This window comes from Neodiprion lecontei, chromosome 2 (genome assembly GCF_021901455.1).
Source record: "Neodiprion lecontei isolate iyNeoLeco1 chromosome 2, iyNeoLeco1.1, whole genome shotgun sequence".
NCBI lineage: Eukaryota > Metazoa > Arthropoda > Insecta > Hymenoptera > Diprionidae > Neodiprion > Neodiprion lecontei.
The window spans coordinates 29,270,627-29,291,844 of record NC_060261.1 but is presented as its reverse complement, the minus strand read 5'-3'; the positions used below and the strand labels follow the sequence as shown (position 1 = coordinate 29,291,844).

Here is a 21,218-nt window from a genome sequence, read left to right as displayed (position 1 = left end):
TATTTGCAAGAGACTCGAATGGCGGCAATTTATGTAAACGGATTGGCGTACTTAAAATACATTTTTCATACCATAAATTTAGACCAAGATAAATCCAACGTGATCAATAAAAATAATTTATTACCCGTCGTTCGCAAAATATTGCTTATGATAAGTATCAGTTCGGCAGGCAGGATCTCATACGCTTGATATGAAATCGGGACGTGAACTATATTCCTCTTTCGTCCACATATTTCTCTTGCATTTTTCTCATATTTTTTTCGTTGTCATTCTTTTTTTTTCTACACGAAACAACCTCGCAGATTTTGTTTTTCACAAAAAAATAAAAGTAAAATTTCTCTGCATTCAACAAATAAATCACTATATTTGTGCCACATTATAATTTCTTGGGGACTTTTCTTTCTGTTCGCGATGATGAATTCTAAGTAACAATCGAAAGAACGTTTTTATTCAATTCAAAAACTTGCCTCGTTGGGATTAATATCTCAAAAATTAAATTACGTAAAGTCCTTTTTGTTTCGTCGTCTCGTTTTTCTTTTCTTTTTTTCCTATTTCCGAAACACGCGAGTGTGAAATTACTTCTAGGTTTACTTGCCAAAGATTCTTGATTACCGTACTTGAAATTGTGAAACGGATGGATCGAGTTACGAGCACGAAATTTTCGTCTAATTAATGCAGTTTCATCAATCTTCGGCAGCTCCGTCATCTCGAGTGCTGTTCTAGACTCAGTGAGTCTTGTGAACTAATGTTATTTAATAACTCAAAATTCGTTTCGAAATCCCCTCGACGCTTTTTGGAACGATCGTAACAAAAGAAACAATGAAATTCACGAAACCTCAGATACCAGTGGCAATTATTCACCGGCTATTCCGTGCCGATCACGCACCGAGTTTATAATGAACGACGAAGTCTGGATTAATCTCATCCCACCGCTGGCACCGATCGTTACGGCTATCCGAGAGTGATAAAAGTAAGACGCTCGTTTGCAGTCGAATATGAAAATGTTTATTCCATCGCGCCGATTTTAAAGAAACAAAATTTTTTTCTTCACGGATCATCAATCATCCCGAGACTGGACGCGTCTTCGTTTAGATGAAATAAACTTCACACATGATTCGATATAATTTTGTGAAATTTACAACAATGCTTGTTCACATGTAGTCAATTTTTTTCGACAATAGCACCAAATCAATGATACTCAATCGTCAAGATAGAGACATACGTTTCAGGAAAGTTTTGGGTCTGTTGAAAGTTCCGGACCATAACTGTATTTATAAAACAAAAGTTGAGGTATCGATGCTTCGTTTCAAATCCCGTCAAAATTTTTGAAAATCTAGTAGATTCGATTGATTTTATTCTAGAATGGCTGATTTTATTAATATGGATTTTTACTCAACCCATCGCCTCAAACAGGAGAAAAATATGTTATATATACATATTACGGAAAGCCTCTAAGAAAATCTGAGAAATTGTAAAGCTTAGATTATAATTACCAGACCAGATCGTTCGCGATTTTTCATTTTAATTATCCCTGTATAACTCCAGGGTGGCTATCCGTCTGGAAAACCGGGAAAACCGGGAAATGTCAGGGAATTTTGTATGTCAGGGAATTTTTTGGTTGGTCAGGGACTTTTTACAGAACTCGCGGATTTCAAAAGCTTTGTCCATAAAATTGAGATGCTATCACCGCATCGTCACAATTTTTCTTCTCTTCTTATTGACGATTATAAGCTTAGTTTCTGATTGTCACATGAATTCAGTAGTAGGAGCAGACATCGGTTTGATTTATCTATGGCCGTCACTGCGTGCGGAGACGCAAGTTCACCGACGCCTAATGGTCTAGAAAAAACGAAGCCTCAGATTTTTGGCAATAACTCAAAAAGTAAAAGCGCTAGCGAAAATTTTAGAAAGATTCTTAAAGAGGAGGAAATTTCCAATAAAAAAGTAGAAGCACCCGGAATTCTATCTTCAGTATTAGTAATTTTAATTTAACGCTGAACTCAGGGCTCTGCGCAACTGTTACGGCAAAGACGCGCCGCGTCCAGACGGTACACCGCGTAAAATAATTGTTTTGCTGTGTTAAATATCAATTTAAAAATTTGGATGAATTGTGGTGTATTCTTAACGCTTAAAAGAAAAATGTCCCGTTGGAAAAAAATTTTTAAGTTTATTTCTCAAAAAGTTACACATTCGTTAATTAGTCATAATTCTTCGAACCTCGATTTTCATTGCAAACAGCATAAATGTTCAAATAATAGCTCTAAAAATATTTCGCTTCTTGGAGCCCCTTCTTGAATATATACTTAACAAGACCAAGCAAATGGAAATTTTCATTTTTTGTCAACTTTCAAAAATCATAATGAACGGAATGAACAACTTTTAAAAACTTTTATAACTTTAATATATTTGGCCATACTGTACCTAGGTTACTATAGTTTTTAGTGATTTCTGCACAAATTGTGCATCGAAATGTTAGGGAAAAATAATGATTTTAGTCAGGGAATTCCGTGAGCGGAATCGAGTGGCGACCCTGAACTCGCTTATACTTACATACAGATATTATGAAAATTTTTAAATCAACTACATTTTTTCGAATTCCTCAAAAAGGCTGTTCGTATCTTGCGTCTAATACCGGAAACACATAAAAAAGTTTAGAAGAAATTGAATGATAAATTCCCTTGTTAGCTGAAGCTCAATTTTTATACGTACATAAAATATGAAAGAGGGGTAAATCTTTCACAATAATAAATAAATAAATAAAAACACCGGTAATATTTGAGGCAAAAAATGAGAATATTCTGTTAAATTTTTGTCACTGATATAATCGCAGAAATGGATTATTTTGCAGTACCTAGCACTTTGTTAGTTTTTTCCCGTTTGCACACGTATAAGAGATTCGATTGCGGCACTGATCAGCGTTGCGGGGTGTGCTGAAACGAGATGGCTGAGAATCAAGCTGATTATTAGCGAGCACAGGATTCATTGACAAATGATTTAAGCTCTAATCTCCCACACCGCAAAAACATCCTACAGAGACAAAATCCGCACGGACGATAAGAGAACAGAAAATAATTGTCAATATTGTTCACCCAGGGCTCAGCACGCAGCTTTGTATAAATTTTGTATGCGGTTGCAGAATACTGATCGAGTGAATCGATCGCGATGAAAAACATTTGTCGCATCGTGGTGAATAAAAGATTTTTTATACACTATATAGATCAAAATTATAGCCGCATACTGGTATTTGTGAAAATTTGATGAAAGCTCAAAGCTGAACTAATCAAAATGCAGGTATAAACATATTTTTTCACTTTTGCAAAAAGTTTTCCAAATTTTTAGAATTATTCGTCGTATTTTTAAACCTAACCCTTCTTCCACTTTACCTTGTAATTTATATTCTCAGTAATAAAGTAGAAGGCAAATATTTCTACATGGGGATGATAAAGTATAAAAAACCAAAGATAGTCACTCACGATTGGAATACAGCTGACATCTGAACGATGTTTATGAAAAATCGTTTCGAATGACTCGCAGGTGAAATTTGAGGCACGGAAATTTCCGCCGTGGTAAAGAAACCGTAACTGAAACGCTGCAGCATCGATTTCTGTACGAGGCCCCAAACCCTTCCAGACTAATGTCCGAGGCAAAAATCGAGGTAAAAGAAGACAGAGGGGGGTAGAAGAAAAAATGGCAAAAAATGAAAAAGAGGAGCGCTGTTGCGCCTGTATAGTGCGGGTGCTCATTATTCAAGCTTCGGTGAGCCCGGGTCTTTGTCTTACCGATTCATGAATTTGAAAAGTCCATTTAAACGCCGAGCCACCTTGTTTCGCTGCAAGCTGTTCAGATATGACAATAATTAGCCGGGAGCTTTGCGGCCAATATAATATAACATTATAATCCTCTCCCCCCTACAGGGTACCGATTATGCAATAATTCATTTAACGTTAAGTGCGGGATAATCTAAATTACGTAGACCGGGAGAAATTTTCGGTTTTTGTTACTGTACAATCCAGACAACCAAATCAATTTTTTGCCATAACGGAAAAATATATTTCTGGATAAAAATTTGGAAATCAATTTTGTGGGGTTGATACGGAAGATACAGAAGACACGTGTCGATGTTTTTGTTCATTGCGGTCACTCGGATTATATATTTTCTGTCAATTATCAACGATTTAATGATATCATTGACTCAAGACAGTGAAAAGAAATTTCCCCGATCTCTTTCACCGTAATTGGTCTGATGAAACACTTCTTTGGGTTTTGATTAAATTTATCAAAGACCGAAAGATGACGAAGATGAAGTTACGACAGATATTATAAGGAGAAGAAAAAAATGTTTTCGTAATTGAATAATTGATCGAATTAATCAAGGAAAATTTTGAGGATAGTTGCGGTTTGGGTAAACAATTTGTGATACAGTCTATCTCATTTCAGGCATTTATTTCGCTCAATGTAATGCGCAAATTAGGGGATACAATCACGACTCTTGAATACCTCATCGTGTATCTGGAGACACGTAATGGTCGACTCGAGATAACACGCTTATTTTCATAATGTACATAACATGCGATTGCAATTATTGCACAACTTCTTTAAATCAGCGAAACGCTGTTGCGGGAATATCAAGGAAAAAATCAGAAGTATTCGTGTACCCATTTGTTATGTATTTAATTAGAAAATAATTAGAATCTTGATTGCTATTCAAGAGATTTCACTCTATGACAAAACGAAAAGGTCAAGATGAAATAGTAAAATAGAATTGAATTTTTGGCGAAAGTTCGGTTTCTAATTTTCGAATCGAGTTTTATATATTTATTTTTTTTTTTTTTTTCATTCGATCATCTTGATCCACTTTCATTTCTCTCAAATTTGTTATATCTTTTTCCATGTCTGTAATGAAAATTTTCGAAGCACGCTTGATCGACTTATCGTTCCACCATCGAAATACGACACGTTAAACGATGCGTTGCTTTTCTTTTCAGCCCTGTAAATACGTTGAAAATTTAAACTTTGCGAGAACGATCAGAGGAAATCGTGCGCGAAGAGTTTGAAAAGAAAATATGTCAGACGGCTTAAAGATATCCTCTTTGAAACGTCCTTCGTGAAAATTTTATCATTTATTTCGTGAGGGCTCTAAAAAATAAAATGACCGAAAATAATAATAATAATGATAATCGACATTGCGTAAATTCTTCACAAAGAATCGAAAAGTAGGGCAAAGTTTTGTAGAAAAAAAAAAAAAATGATATGTTTGGCAGCTCAACTTTGTTTACTTGTCAGTTAGAAGTGAAATATTTACCAGCAATAAAATACATTTGGAAGAAGCAACGCATCGAAGCTTTCAAGTAACCTGTACAGACGTTTCACTGCAAACGGTGATTCAGATTTATCGCCCGAGACTACGTGAGATGGAAAAATCAGCGAGTTGTTCACTTCCATTTTTTATTCGAATGGTTTAAACCGGACGAGTCAATTTACCCGAGACATGTTGCATGCAGAGATTTTTACGGGTTCGGGAATTTCGTTCTGTATTCCGGAAACAGGAATTTTTTTTGTAATTTTCTTGTTTGCTATGAAAACTACACGGAGGGAAAGGAGTTCTTGAACCAACAAAAAATTGATTTTGTCGGAGTTCATACACTTGAATCTAGTATCCCTGATTTGTTCCAAATACGATCACTTCAATTCAACAATTTCGATTTAATTAGTTTCTCAAAATGATTTAATCAAGCGAATTCCTTGATTCAACAAAAGCTCTTCGTGTCACGATCGAGTGAAGTATCGCTTCGAGCGAACCTTTTCACGTGTTTCCGACATTGAGTCAACTGAATATCATTTCATTTGAAGTTCATGCATTGTCCCTCGAAGTCGCACGTTCGTTGACAGAAGCAGTTGGTTACTTCAAATGTAATAAGTACATGAATCCAGCCAGCAATGAATTCACATCGGTCGAATTCCATACTTTGTTGATCTAACCGGAGCTGGTTTCGCGTAACTGCTTGAATCGGTTACACTTATTTGTTAACAAGGTAAAAGAAACACCGCACGGCGTGCTTTGAAACGGGTAGAGAACATATTCATCGTGAACATCGGTATGCTGGTACTGAAAACGGCCACTAGGAAGCGAACTTTCTCGCTACGGAAGTAGGTTTGGAGATAGATATAAAACCGGGCTGTCACCCGGCAAAATCAGCTACCGGTAACGTTAAACGTATACTATCAATCAGACCTGGTACAACCGAAGAAAGCATAACGTCAAGTTTCGAGTGACCGAGAGTGATAACATATCTATTTTGGAAAATCTTGGAAAGTCGGCTTCTGTCCGTCATTTTGAACAATTGGTACAAGAATTTCTGATTTTGCAAATATCTATATTCTTGCTCCAACGTAAAGAAAGCTGTGATTACTTTCGAAGATAATTTGATTATATTATTAATTAAAGTATATTAATAATTGAATAAAATTACAGTATTAATTCAAGACCGAACTTAATAAGTTATTTTTGAAAGTTCCGTGACAAAACGGTAATACGTATATTTCCTTACATCTAATTTGAACTTACAAAAATCGTATGCTGTGAACCGCCTCTTAATACTTGAGTAAAAAATCCTATGACCGATAAGAATATTTTGAAAATAGACGCTTTCGTATCAATGAAAATAGACGTTCTTCCACCAAAGAAGAAGAAACACCTTCCTAATTCAAAGCAGTCTAACCGTATCATCTTTCAGGTCTCCGATACCGTCTATTCCGTATTTTTCGAGTGATTTGAGCATCTCATTTCTCAATTTCCACTGCAAAGTGAAGAAAAACTCGCGTGTAAAAAGTCTTGAAAGAGATCCAAGAGCTGAAGGGTGTTGAAGCGAACCCAGCGGAACGTCGGAAAAAAAGGTAAGAAGAAGGAAAATGTGGAAAGACTGGAAAATAAAATCATCGCCTGTCGTGAAAACGGATCCCACGGAAAACGATGAACATAAAATATTATCACTGTCGCGATTTAGCTGTTGTTGTTGCTGTTGTTGTTGTTGTTGCTGTTGTAATACAGGCACGCATGTACCGCTCCTACGTACACACGTACGTCTCCAAATATACCTGAGGACACACGAGTCTTGGATTTTCTCTATTTGCGGGGATGTTTCGCCCTCCTCGAAGGGCGGCGAGGGGGTGAAAGAGGGTGAGAACCGGTAGCCACCGAGCGGAGCGCTAACGTTGGTAAAATCGATGTGAAACGGCGGGCGCGCAGTTCTCTCACCTCGGTTTTCTCCACTGGAGTCAGAGCCGTCATTCCACCGTTCGGTTCGGTCGGGTTCGGGTTATTTTCACCCTTAACGTGCTTTCGCCCCGACCGATACACGCTCAGTTCGCGCCCGAACAAATCACGTGCTCCTCACGCCCCCGAAATTCAAAATAGCAAGCTTTGAAAAGCGGTAAAAATTGCCACGTTGATGCCGATGCACCTCGACGTACTTGAATAATCTCCCACACAGGTAAAATCAATGAAATTTTACACTTGTAGTCGTTATTTCATCCCGCAATTTTTCTGATTTCCCGTGTTGGTTTTTTCTTTATTTTTTTTCATTTTTTTTTTGCTTTTTTTTTTTTTTTTTCTTTCTCATTCTCGCACGAAGTGTTTGGACGCGAATATCGTTTCGTTCCGGGTAGTCAGAAATCAGCGTACCGATCGAATTGGAAATAAAACGTGCACTGGTTTCTTTTTTTTTTTTTTTCTTTTTTTTTTTTCCTTCACAGTGACGAGGTAACGCAGTTACACGTTGATTTGATGAACGATGTAACGATTTGTAGAAGGGTCGTTTTTCGATTGACTCGCACGAACCGGGAATTTTATTACCCCATCATTGCAGCCGCGGGGGATTTACTCAACCTGCAACGTTTGATTGTAATTTTCACCACTTACGTAAAAAACATAATACGTAGATCGAACGTCTAGGCATTAAAGTGAATCGAAAATTTATCTTGATGAGGATGATAATTAAGTTGTACGAGAAAAACAAGAAGAGACAATAATTTTTGAATTCGAAACAAAAGTTACCTTTCACTTGTAACTAAACGACTTTACAGAAATCAATCGAAATGATAAAAACGCCTTCACTTTTTCACGCCAGATGCAAACCAAGCAAATATAATAAAACAAAAAGCTAAAAAACACAAGTACTTCGCTGCACAAATCACGTATTTTATAATTGTTGAAGACTCAAAAGTTTGTTGTTAATCACAATCAGAACTTTAACTATCTTACGCGACGCGGTTAAACTTTTTTCGCTTTCTTTTTTTTTCGTCATCGTTTCGTTCGAAAGGGGTTGAAGGAAAAAAAGTACCTAATTCGTGCAGTCGGACGATACGCAGAGAATTTTTCACCACCGCGGCATCTTTTTAAGTTCCCTGATTATATGTATACGTGAACCTTTACAGTTGAAATTCGAGTTACTGATTTACTTATTTTACAACTGTCACTAAAGCTTTTTCTCCCGTTAAAACAAACCGTAAGGTAGAATAATTTCAATACAATTACTGCACACATACACGCAGTTTTATTTAACACCGTATGAATTCGCAACGTCTTCTTTTCCCCTCTCGCTTTGACACGATGTTCCGACTATAATCTACCGATGAATACATCCTTAATTAAAATTCATCGAGGTCACAAGCTTTCGCTCGAGATAGAAAGAGAGAAAGAAAGGAAGAAAGAAAAAACAGAGGGAACAAAAAAATTCGTCTCGGTACAACCTGTAAATACGTTTACGACGTTAAGAAAAGTTATCGAAGCTGCGACAACAGGGATAAATTTTAGAAAATATATTCAGTCATTCCCACTCACGCGTTTTTATTATTACAATCTACTCACAACTCACTCCTTATATACTTATGCTTTTATATATTTTGAATTAATTTTATTCGTTACGACGAAAACTTTTTTTTATGCATGAAAAAGTAACACTTTGTGTATTACCACATTTACATACTACGATATAGATATAATAGATTCAGGTACATTTTTAAATCACTCCATAATGATTATCATAATGTCTTAATAATATTAATGATAGTATTATTATTATTTTCATTGCTGTTGTGATTATCAATCTTGCGGTAAAAAAGCCGTTATAATTATAATACACGTTTGTAAAGCTGCGGTGAAAAAAAGCTCGCTGTCTAGTGGGGAGAGCAGGAGAGAACGTGTTATAATGATGATGATGATAATAATAATGACGTTTATAATGATAATGATGACGATGTCAAGGGAAGATTAAAAAGAGTGATGAAAAAAAAAAAAAAAAAAACACGAGGCGAGGGGAAAAAGCGAGAAGACATTTTTTTCGCGTTTTTTTTTTTTTTTTTTTTTTCCTTCATCTCATACCGCGCAAAGCAAAAACGAAACAAGTGATTGATTAGCAATTAAAGTGCTCTCACTGATTGCGAGATCTTCGGGTGTCGCGGTGTAATTATAATTGCAATTAAGTTTCCGCGTCTTGTTTATGAGAGAGGCGCTTTGACATTTTACACGTGTAACTTGTCAATGCATGTGTGCAAAGTTATTTCCGCAGCTCAAACGGATACGTATACAACACCGAGGTAAAAACGAACAAACAAACAAACAAACAAGCAAGCAACAAAACAGAAAAGTAAAAAGAATAATAAAAAGAAAAAAAAAAAAAAAAAGACACCTCGCAACGTCCCCGGGTGACCCAGATTCCAGTTGTTTTTTAATTGTGAAACCTAGTGCATCACGAAGCTGTCCATTTTTTTTTTTTTTTTCCTTTTCTTTCTTTTTATCCCACACCTTTCACGATTTTCGACTTTCCAGTATTTTCTCCGCGTTATTTCTGCGGCTTTGCATTTCATTATTCCACGTGCAACGCATGTCTGAATTTATCACGCGTGAATCGGCGGTTCGAAATACCCAAATTATCATTACCACGGTTAAAGTTCCCAGCCTCCTTGTTGCCTCCTTGTTGCCAACCGTTGCCTTGCGGTATTTCGCTGATTCAAACTCGTTTGTTATACGACTCGTCCGGCAATCATAAATTTTTGCATTTACATGGCTCGCGTAATTCGAGCTTTATTCTACACTTGTAGATGGGCGGGCACTAGAATTTTACAACCGTTATATAATCTAGCTCGTTTATTTTCATGCGCACATCTCGAGATTCTCTTAATTTATCATTTCTTTTATACAGCCGTACAAGATACTGCATACTACGCGTTAAGTTGGCGATACTGCGGTATAAAAGCTCTCGCAGTTGGTAAAGAGGCGGTTAGAGAATTCGGAATTGAGCTTCCACTTCCTGACTTTAACGAACTTCTCTACCTCTCTCCTTTGGTTTATTGAAATTCTCATTCCTCACCTTTCCCTCGCCGACTGATGAAAGAAAAAACATTTCTGCTTTATGAAAGTTCAAAATATCGGTTACGATTCGTGTATTGCATGACATTGTGTACGGAATAAATTGCGTAATATTGAAATTTTATACACAAGTCGCAAAATGATTTTGCAAACTAAACATATGCTTGACAATTTTACGAATTCTTTCTTCGCTATTTTATTCTCCATTTTCCTTTGGAAATGCCGTTTTTTCACCATTTTCAACTGTTTATCCGCAATATTTTTCGTATTTTCAACATATTTCTACCTAGCTATGAATTTCGTTTATGCGCTGCTGACCTGCGTAGCTTGTTTTTATTGCCGTGGAAGAGAATGCTTAACGGACTTCATTGTGAATTCATGGCTTGGGGAATGAATTGATTAGATAGGACCAAACCCAATTTGAATGAAGCGTGATGTGGGTATAACTAATTCAAGTGAAAACAGAACAACTAGGTTTTAGAATCATTTTCTCAAATCGTTGACTTATATTCGAAGTATAAAGATTTCACTTTTAGGTAATGAAAAATTAAAGTGTTTAATCAATGCCTTAACGGCAATATGGATGAAAATTTCTTGGAACTCGATAAAAAATTTCGTTGTAACAAAGATAAACGATAAAAATTTCACAGCAAATAATGTGTCTATTTTGTTTCACAAACAGAATCACGAAACATTTTCAGAAAATCAACGATCGATGTATGAAATTATTACGAGAAAATGAAAAAACGTAGTCTACTACAATCGAGCTTGCAAAAAATTTTGCGGCAGAAAACTGTTGAATTGGAGGAAAAAGCTTTGAATCGAATTTAATATTCCGCGAATAGAAAAGTCCATCATACAGTTCCGTTGAAAAACAACAGTGCAACATTTTTTTCTAAGTAAAATGTATGTGTGACCCAGACTACACGATTTATGCGACGGGTACGTGAGGAGCTTTCGATTTGTGCCCCAGACGTTAAGCTCCGGTTTAACTCCTCGCCAAACTTGTCCAGTCATGCAGAGTTATCATTCAATTGTTCATTCGGGTTGTGCAAAGGTCTGCATCGAACCATCTAAACCCAATCTCTTCGACTTATCCGCGAAGTCGGTTGAATAGTCGAAAGATCGAATCCCAAGTCAAGAAAACTTTATATTTTCTTCTTCCTTCTTTAGTTCCGAATTTAATTTAGGGGAAATATTGGATGTATAATCAATCAGCGAATAACTGTGAGAAAAAAAAAAATATACAATTATCTTACGAAATAATGTAAATGATATATAAACAAAAATAAGTAAACAAATCGAATCCGAAATTGATGAAATCGAGAAATCGACCAGACTTGCAATCTGGTGTAAAAGAAACGCCCGAAAGTTTGAGAAATCTTTCGAATATTTGGGAAATCAATGAAACCAAGTACCGAAAATGTCCGCCAATGTTGTAAGAATATTTAAAAACTTATATGAAATATTTTGGTTTGATGTTAAATTGTGTAAAAATTTTCACTAATCCAGTGAAATCATTTTGAGTCCCTGAAATTCTCCTCAAGTTTTATATAACCTTGCAATATAATATTTACAATTAGAGAAAAATTTCCGGTTATTTTCATCCTTTATTTCGAATTCCTGCAAATGTTGCGAAACGTTTTAAATCGCGTCACTGGTTTACTTGATACAGAAATAACGTTTCCATCACGTAGGTACTCGAGTATTGGTTTAGACACGTTTTTTCCTCACTCTCTTCTTTCTTTCACTTTCCTTTTTCACTTTATTTTCTCTTCATCGATTACGACCCGTCCGACAGAAAGATTTTTGCTATATTCTATTGCACCTGGTGGCATCTAAAATCAAGCGAGCTTTCATCAGAACGTACAACTTCAACGGTTTTTTACCGCCAAGTCAAAGTTGACCGCTGTGGCCATGCAGAATGGGCAGCTGAATCGAATTTAGAAGGTAGAGTGCCTACGAATATTTTAAGAAATTTCGAAACAAGTTCGCTCGGCTACGATTCGACTCTTCCAACCGCGAATCTTTTTCTATCGCACGATTTCATTCAATCTTGGTTTACAGTTTCTTGATACATTTTATTATGCGAAACCGCCCCCCTTACGGAAAAAACTCAAAACCGAGAATTTGGGGGTGAATTCGTACCTTAAAATTTTTTCTTATGGGAATTTAGCCTTATACATGAGTTGGGGATTCGAATTCACCCCCAGGTTGAGAATTTTTTTTCATACGTGTCCTCGCCTTTCAATCCGAGGTCGACGCAGTGGACTTTAAACAATTTAAAACGTAATTTCCAATCTGATTGACCTAGATTTAAGAAACAGCAAAGATTTGGCCACAATGGTTTCTTTTTTGGACTCGTGATAGTTTGGCACAAATAATATTGGTCGAAGCGACCAAAACAAGTGGGAGAAAAAGCTCTGACGAATAACAGTTCGTAAAACAAACAAATCCGTAAGTTTTCGGTTAGACGGCGATAGCAGCGTACAGTATAGCCTAAATTGAAATCGATTTAAAGAAATCGAATGTTGGCTTTTTTAAAACTCTTCAGTAGCTCGAAGAGGGTTTAACATTGAAAATGAAGTTGTCGTTATGGTTTTTAGATAGGTACAATCTGTACGATGAATGTTTTAAGAATCCAGCCGCGTTTGGAAATTTATCTCGAATTATACAATTTAAAATATGTTGCAACGATGATAAAAAGTGAGAATGAGAAGAAAGTGAGTGTCGCATATGGGGTTTGATCAATAATACGAAAGTTGGTTGACCAAAAATTCATCCTTGTTATTAATTTTGTTACGCACCAAGAGAAATTTGCAGTTTCGGTTACTTTTCTCAGTGCGTGATTGCTGTGCATTGATTATTTATTAAATTGTTGTGTCTGTGAGCTACGAAGATAACCTCGTTAAAAAATACAGAAATAGAGAATACTGGTATTAGAAACAAAAATGGTTGAAAATCTAATATATTCGTTAGATTTTACTGTACGATGGCATATTTTATCCGTCAGAGTATTTTCAATTCTTGAGCATAATCAATATTGGCGCAAGGTTGTACAACTAAAAACCTAAATGTTAAAAAAAAAAAAGAAAATTAATTTCACAATAAATAAATTTGTAGAAAATAGTCTTCCGAATAAAATATACTATCGTAGAGTGAAGTTAAATGTCGTCTATACTATATTTTTAACAATTTTGAGCGTCAATATCTGAGCTTTTAATAATTTCTGTATTTTCTACTTTTGTATTTTAAAATAAATCTTTGCAGCTTAACAATATAGTAATCGGTCAAATACTCAGTCTACGATCAACTCCCAATGAATTGAATGAAAATTATCGATTTTTCACCTACGAAACTTCTTACTAATTTTGCACGTAATTCGAACCACGAATGATTCGAACCGAAATGATTATGTGCAACTTTTTTGATTACCAATTGCTTAGAAATTATACTCGTATTTCAACTCTCGAAGTGAAAAATGGTGGTCCAAGTGGCCACCGTAGCGGAACAATACAACTGATGAGAATATAGCTGATTATTAGTTGGTACAAGCGAACGATCCGTTGACCTAGTTTGAGGTCTTCGCCTCAACAACGCAACCTAAATTCGCGATTTCCTGCATCCCGCAAACCGCCCGTCACATTTCCTGCACTGACAATGAGAAAAATTTCATTTGGTACAATAGTTAGAAAAATTTAGTAAAACAGGTATCGTTACAAAAATTGTTTGAATATTGTTGAAATTACGAAAAACGAGGTACGCTTAACCATTTTGCGCTATCGTCGATCCTTTTTTGGTAATTGCAACGCAAAATCAGTTTATTCGGTTTACTCTACTTTTTTAGTCAAAAAAGGCTTTAACGTCAATTTATTGTTGCACAAGCATTAAATTTTCGCAACAGTTGCAAAAAAATCTAGCAACAGCGATCGTAACGAGAAAGAATAGTAACGGATACCAGACTTTCCGGTAACGCCTGGAAAACTAATTTTCATTTTCTACCTAGAACTGTATTTTTCGATTGTGGTAAAAAATGACAATAGTTAAGAACTAAAAATTTCTCTCAGTGTGGTCCGCCATTTTATTTATTTATTTACATTTCAATTCGTATTCCAGCGAAAACTTTTTCTTTCATCGATCGCATAATCAATATCAATGCTACCGTTTAATAAAATGTTTAAAGAACAACCTTGCGAGGTTTGAATTCCCTAGGAAACTTTCCTCCTACGTTACCGCTGCATCTTCTCCGTATTCTGATTTTTATCCCCGCGGTAAACACGCCAGTCACGTAAATATCCACATCTATGCGAGGTATAAACGTGGTTGATACGGTCTCCTCGGTTTTTTTCCTCTAAAACTGTGAATAATAAAATATCCGCGGATCATATCAGCAGCGTAAGTGTTGGAGGGCGTATCGCACCAGCGGGGGTGAAAAATATCCAAGCGCATGTATGCAGGGAGGGTTGAAAATTTTACGAGACCTGAGAAGCGTAAGAACAAAACCGCACACTCTGCATGAATCCGCACGCAAAAATTGTACATTTCGCAACGTGAATTTTGTTTCTTCGTTCTTTTTCTCTGGTTTTTCTTTTCCTTTTTTTTTTTTTTTTTTCTTTTACGTTTCATCATGAGTAGAAAGGGTGGAGTCGTATATGTATATGTGTATATATATGTATAAAACAAGTAGATTTTCAGTGAATAATAAAATAAATCGTCGAAAATCAAGTGTTATTTTATTCAGAATACTCACCACCGACGTCTATGTATTCACTATCTATGTACGCATGTGTGTACAATTGTACATACCTACATCCATATACAGTTATCGTAAATTCTCGTTCGAACATTTCGTTCCAATTCAGTTATATTATACAGACGGACAGATAAACATTTATACATATATATTATATACGCTATGAAGTTGTTGCGTAACTGGGTGAAAAAGTTTTGTCTGTGTAAGTAAGTAGTTTTTCCCATCCGAGGATTCCGAAAGCGAGATATTTCCTACTTTTCTTATCTTCGACGACTATTCGTCTTCCCGCAGTATTAGTTTATATTCTTGCGCGGTAGTGACTATGTTTTATACACTTTCGCTGTGTAACCTGATTCTACTGTTTATTACAGTCAATCTAATTATATCAGGGGAATTTTTTCTTCTTCTCCCTCCCTTACATATTTCATTCGTTCGTTGAGTCGTTCGTTCTTTCATTTATTCATTTGTATTTTCACCGCTTTCCTTTCATCCACTATTCGTTCGACTTTCCAGCCTCTTTGCGAAAAACTAATCAAAACTCTCGCTATTTTTCATCGCGTCGTAAGAAAGATTGTCATTTTTTTAGCTCGTCGTATTTATCACGCAGAATCCCAAACATGTATTCGTTTTTTTTTTTTTTTTCTTTTTTCGAACTGATATATATATTGACAGGTTCACCAATTAATTGTGTAAAACGATCTGGGGACAAAGTTTCGATTTTTCGATATTTTTTGCAACGTACGTAAGATTCTGAAATCCTGCAAGCTTTTGATATCTAGCTATCACGATTTAGGAAAAAAATATCGATCAACTTTTCGCCTTTAAACAAATTGATTCTCACTATCGAATTTTCACCGTAACATTATTGGGAAAAAATAAATATAATCCAAGGTATTTTCAACGCAGAGAAATCTAATCTTTTTGACTACGGAAGCCGTTTCAACAAAAATTCACAGTAATCGTAAAAAACACAGTGTTTCATAAGAAACAACTTTTTTCAAAGTCCTCCAACCCTTATCTGAAATTTAACATTACGTGAGAAAGTTCGCTGTTTTAAGTTTCAGCGAAAATTTTTCATTCTATCTACATTTCTGTGCGGAAACATGCGCGTTTGTCGGTCTCGTAAAAACTGACTACGATTAATAAAATTTAAGTCGAGTGAGTAACCGTCGTAAAAATGATAAAGATAATCTTCTGGAGCAGATTTTCGACGAAACAAGTTATGCGGTATCGATTTCTTGCTCCGCTTCTCCTTCTTCTTATGTTTTTTCTCTTTATTTCTTTTCCAGTAAAAAATTCCGGAGCTTTCGCGTCCCGACTGGTTTCAATTGCTCCATATTGTATATATACCAATTATTTAAAGCGCATTGTGCCGTCAAGTTGCTACTCCCTTTTTCTTCCTTTTTTTTTTTCATCCCTCACGCGGTCCCTTCTCGCTCGAAGAATTCTCAACTCGACGAAAGTAAAAATAACATTTCTTATTCTCCTTATTCTTCTCCTTGTTTATCTACTTGTTATTTCCTCCGCCGCTCTGTGCAGTCGTTACGTTTCTCCATATTATTATTGTTGTTATTCCGTCTATTTTTCTCATATATTTTATTATACGATATACTTCAAGAAGCCGAGCGAACTTGCAGCGTAAGTTACAAGTCCGAAATGAATTGGAGCTGGAAAAATATACCGCATATAATTCAGGTTTCGAAAATTGTTTACTTCTTTGTTATCAGCCGGGCTCGACTGGTGGAATCATTTTTTTAACTAACCGAACAGCGTCAAACTTCATTTTCTCCTTTGATGCTCCATCCTCAGCTCCGATTCGAAAATATTCCGATCAAACGGCGATAAAATATTACGGTTTATCCAAAATTGTTAATAATAATTGATCGGTACGTTGGTTGAAACTTGCGATGAAAACATGTTTTTTTTTTTTTTTTTTATCCAAGTCAAAAAATGACAGTTATTGTTTGGATAAAATTTCCCTCGACAAAATTCAATAGCTTGTTTGAGTTTTTGATTCGGCATTTTTTGTGTCGAGACTTTTTTCTGACCAATCGCGATGACAGAGTGGCAATATATATGTAAATTGTAAAGGGGTTAGAAAAACCTTATAAAAACGTGATTGTAGGGGCTGTTGTATTGTAATATAATATGGTAGTAGCTCAGTTTCGTTACAGCAGCCCATCTCACTCTGAAAATATACATTTTTTTTCTCGAAGAAAAAAATTTGCCTAATAATATACCCATTAGAGATTAAATTGCAGCTGGTGAGATTATTTTTTGAATCAACCTTTTGAATCTTAGTGATAAGTATTTTCACCACTTATTTTATATCCATTTTTTGTATATTTAGAGAACCTTTCACCATATTTCTTTGCGGTTTTTTGCTATTTCTCATAGTACACCAATAGGCTTTGATTGCTCGAGAGTATTTATTCCGATATAATGTAAATTATTATTGTTACATACAAATTGATTGAAAAAAATCGTGAAAATTGAAGGAATAATTCGTTTCTGTGATGGTCACCCTTCTACACGTACACATGTTTTACATGAATCATAAATTTTTGGGGTCGCTGATTATGAATCTGAAATAAGATTTTGAAAATTCAGTATGGCGAATCCAATCGGCGACCCCGAAAACCCCTGAATAGAGTTTTCTTTGACCGGATTCAGTCAAATATGAAATTTTTGTCCACCATGTTGGATCTGCTACCTTGAATTTTATAAATCTGATTTCAGATTCGTAATCAGCGACCCAAAAATCGTAGAGTACCATCTTGTTATAAAAGTTGACTCAACACAATGATGTGTGACTCAAAGGGTTGAATTAATTATGGTAAAGATTCCAAAATAATGTCTAAATGTTTCCGAATCATCCAGCGAAAAATGACAATCAATTCACGCGACTTTAACGGCTCAGAAATTCATCGAGATATTCGTAGACTGCAATATCGGAATGTTCGGCAGATTGAATTTGGTAAAAATATTTAAATATCCAAAAGTTGGGATTTAAACTCGACAAAAGCTTTTGCGAATTTATTTCAAGACTTACAACAGCCGACAATTACCAAATAAGAAAAGACCGTGGAATTGCTTGATTGAAATCGGGTGAAAATGGTCGTAACGGGAATTATGAACGACGAATTTTACGCAACAATAATTCCCACGCGATTCTGCCTGAAGTCAAGTAACGAATTGCGTATTTAATAACCGAACAAGCATTGAGCGGAGTAATTATTACCATATAATGGTATACGATTTATTAAATTTTCAACTCTTATTAAGATAATTAATATTAAATTGTCGTTGGAACTTCATTGCACAAAATCTCTCTTTTTTTCTTCGTCTCGCATTATTAAACATCCGCGAAATCGTACCTGTGACCGTAATTTTCGTTCCGAATTTTCGAACCTGTCAAAATTACAATAGCCTGCAACTAATTCCAGTGACTGAAAATCCGTATTTTCCATATCAGATTTTTCTGTATAACACTTATTTTAATGCCGCCGTATCTTCTACACCGCAAATAGTTCAATTATTATAACAAAAAAAAAACGTCGAACCGTTGAGAATTTGAATATTTTTTCACACGAAGGAGAAAAATTCTGAATCGTAAAAACGGTATTTTACTTTTCAAGCATTTAAAATAACAATTATCACCGCGCGTCGCTTAAAGGGTTGTCGAAGCATAACGAATACTCGTGAATTTTCAAGTGCACCGGGGGTTTAAATAGCCCGGAGAATAAATATCATCTCATCGTGGTTTGGGGTAGACGATTCAATATACTGTACATATTATATGTATACATACGTATATAATGCATCACGTACATACATACTTAGAGCGGGGGAGTAAAACCAACCCGTTGTATAAGGCAGGTCTTTTGTTAAAGCCGGTAACGGCAAGCAATTATTTGACGTACGGTCGTAAGAAAATACCTTTTGTATAATGCATACTTAATACAGACGTATATATGTTTCACTCCATGGCAATGGCCGTTGCATAATCCAGAACCACAATGTAAAACCTTGCGAACCTTCGGCACTGATGTGGAAAATGAAAATCTTTGCAATACATTAATTCGCGACTCTCGATTTACCATTTTTTCTTAAACCGTAGCTCCAAACTAATATCAAAATGATAATAGCAATATGAAACATAATGACAGTGTAACGGCTCGGCGGTGAAAACGCAAAATAAATAAGATAATTAAGGTATATATATATATATATATATATATATGAATAATTTTCAGATAATTAGTTGTCCGAATAAGAGATACAAGGATATCAGGCGTCAATTTTTTTTTTTTTTTTTTACGAAACGAGTTTATAATTTGAACAGAAATATTTTAACCGGTATAAAATTGGTTTGCTTGAAAAATTCTGTTTTTGATATATATATATATATAATATATATATATATATATAATATATATATATATATATGTTATTCACAAAACGTGTGAAAAGTTAAAAACGTCAAGAAAACAATGGGGATGGGCATGAAGAATTTGTTTTGAACACACGAGAAAGAAATAAAATTTCCTACTTCTTCAAACATGATTTTCTGAACTTTTTCAACTTTTCACATATTATCAATGGTACATTAAAAAAAAAAAAAAAAAAAATCAAGAATTTTGTATAATTTTCTTGTCATTCAACGAATGAGGTTGATGTAATAATCGCGCACGCTTTCGTGACATATTACGGGTTTTTCTTTACACGTATTAGAAATATCTAATTTTCCGCACAAATTTCATTCATCGCAGATTTCATTCGCTACAAATCGTCTAGTATTAATATACTGTGTTTGTTATATACAACGTTGAAAAATCAGTGTTGAAATTGATCAAATTTTATACTCTTCAATCATATATTGTTTTTTTATCGTTAAACGAGCGAGGCCTGCTTTTCAAAGTTTTTTTAAAGGTGTTATTGCACTCTTGCAACCGTTCATCAATTATCAAGTTCCGTTCGTTACGGATTTTCTACCGTGTTTACATACGCAAAGGTAAAATGCGAGCGCGCTTGCGCTTAATATTTCCAACCGGTAGTCTATGTACGTAGATAGGAAGGGTACAACCTCCGGTTCCACGCTGTGCATATATATATATATATAAAATTATATATAGATGTAAATTTTATATATATATATATGTATATATATATATATGTGCGTAAGCACTAAAATCGGAAATTGTTTTGAAAACAGAGCTTACGCCAAGTTTACTTTCGCATTACGCGCGAGGAGCTGATTCCCTGAAAGCGACGGTGGGGGTGGAGAGGCCTAATGTTATAAGCCACTGTAATATTCCGTAATCAAAATATACCCTATAGACAGGCTATACAGATGCCCCACGTTGATAGCTTGTTATCCAGATATATATGCCAAGTTCCGCTGAATCAGCGCGGGTTCTATGGTAATCAAATTTACCGGTACGTGATATCTTGTCGTCGATAAAAAAAGAAAAAGAGACTTAAAAAAAAAAAGGAAACCCGTATATGTACTTACAAACCTACCGTTGAGCCATATAACTTTGTTTTATTAGTTTTATCTTGTTAAGTTTCTTTCATATCTGATCCTTTCGTGGTATAGAATGGTAAAATTTGTTGAATTTTTCAGCCAGAGTAATGAGAGAAACAGCGCATAGAAAACGGCAGTTTGGTAATGTTTTAACGATCTGGATTGAATATTTGGTATTATATAGCTGGGTATTCGTTCATACCCATGGCTTCCTTTTTTAATTACTTTTTCTTTAACTTTTAATTGCGGTAAAAGTATTCGAAAGACCATCAAACTTTTTATATACAAGTTTAGATTGCCGAGATGGTTGATGCCTGTATATTTCATTTCAATCAAATGTTGCCGAGTCTTGAACGTTGTAAAGACGTTGATGAAAGGCCTCAAAATTACGTCGAAATTTAATTACGACGATTCTCACGATCTTCAATTCTGTTCCATGTATATAATAAATAATGCGACAAGATAGACAATATTTACTTTCATATTTTACAACGTCAACCATGTACGATAAAAATCAACTGTTGCGGTGAGAGAAATATTGAAATCATTCGAAAAATCGTATTATATGTATA

At 35.2% G+C, this 21,218-nt stretch overlaps 1 protein-coding gene across 1 annotated transcript in view; it reads left to right on the top strand.

The window, feature by feature from the left end:
* Positions 1-7,266: 7,266 nt before the first annotated feature.
* Positions 7,267-21,218, top strand: part of LOC107219777 — a 36,152-nt gene continuing 22,200 nt past the window's right edge. Inside the window, exon 1 of the mRNA XM_015658108.2 lies at positions 7,267-7,490. The gene's annotated coding sequence lies outside the window, so the exon portion shown is untranslated. The remainder of the gene's footprint in view (positions 7,491-21,218) is intronic.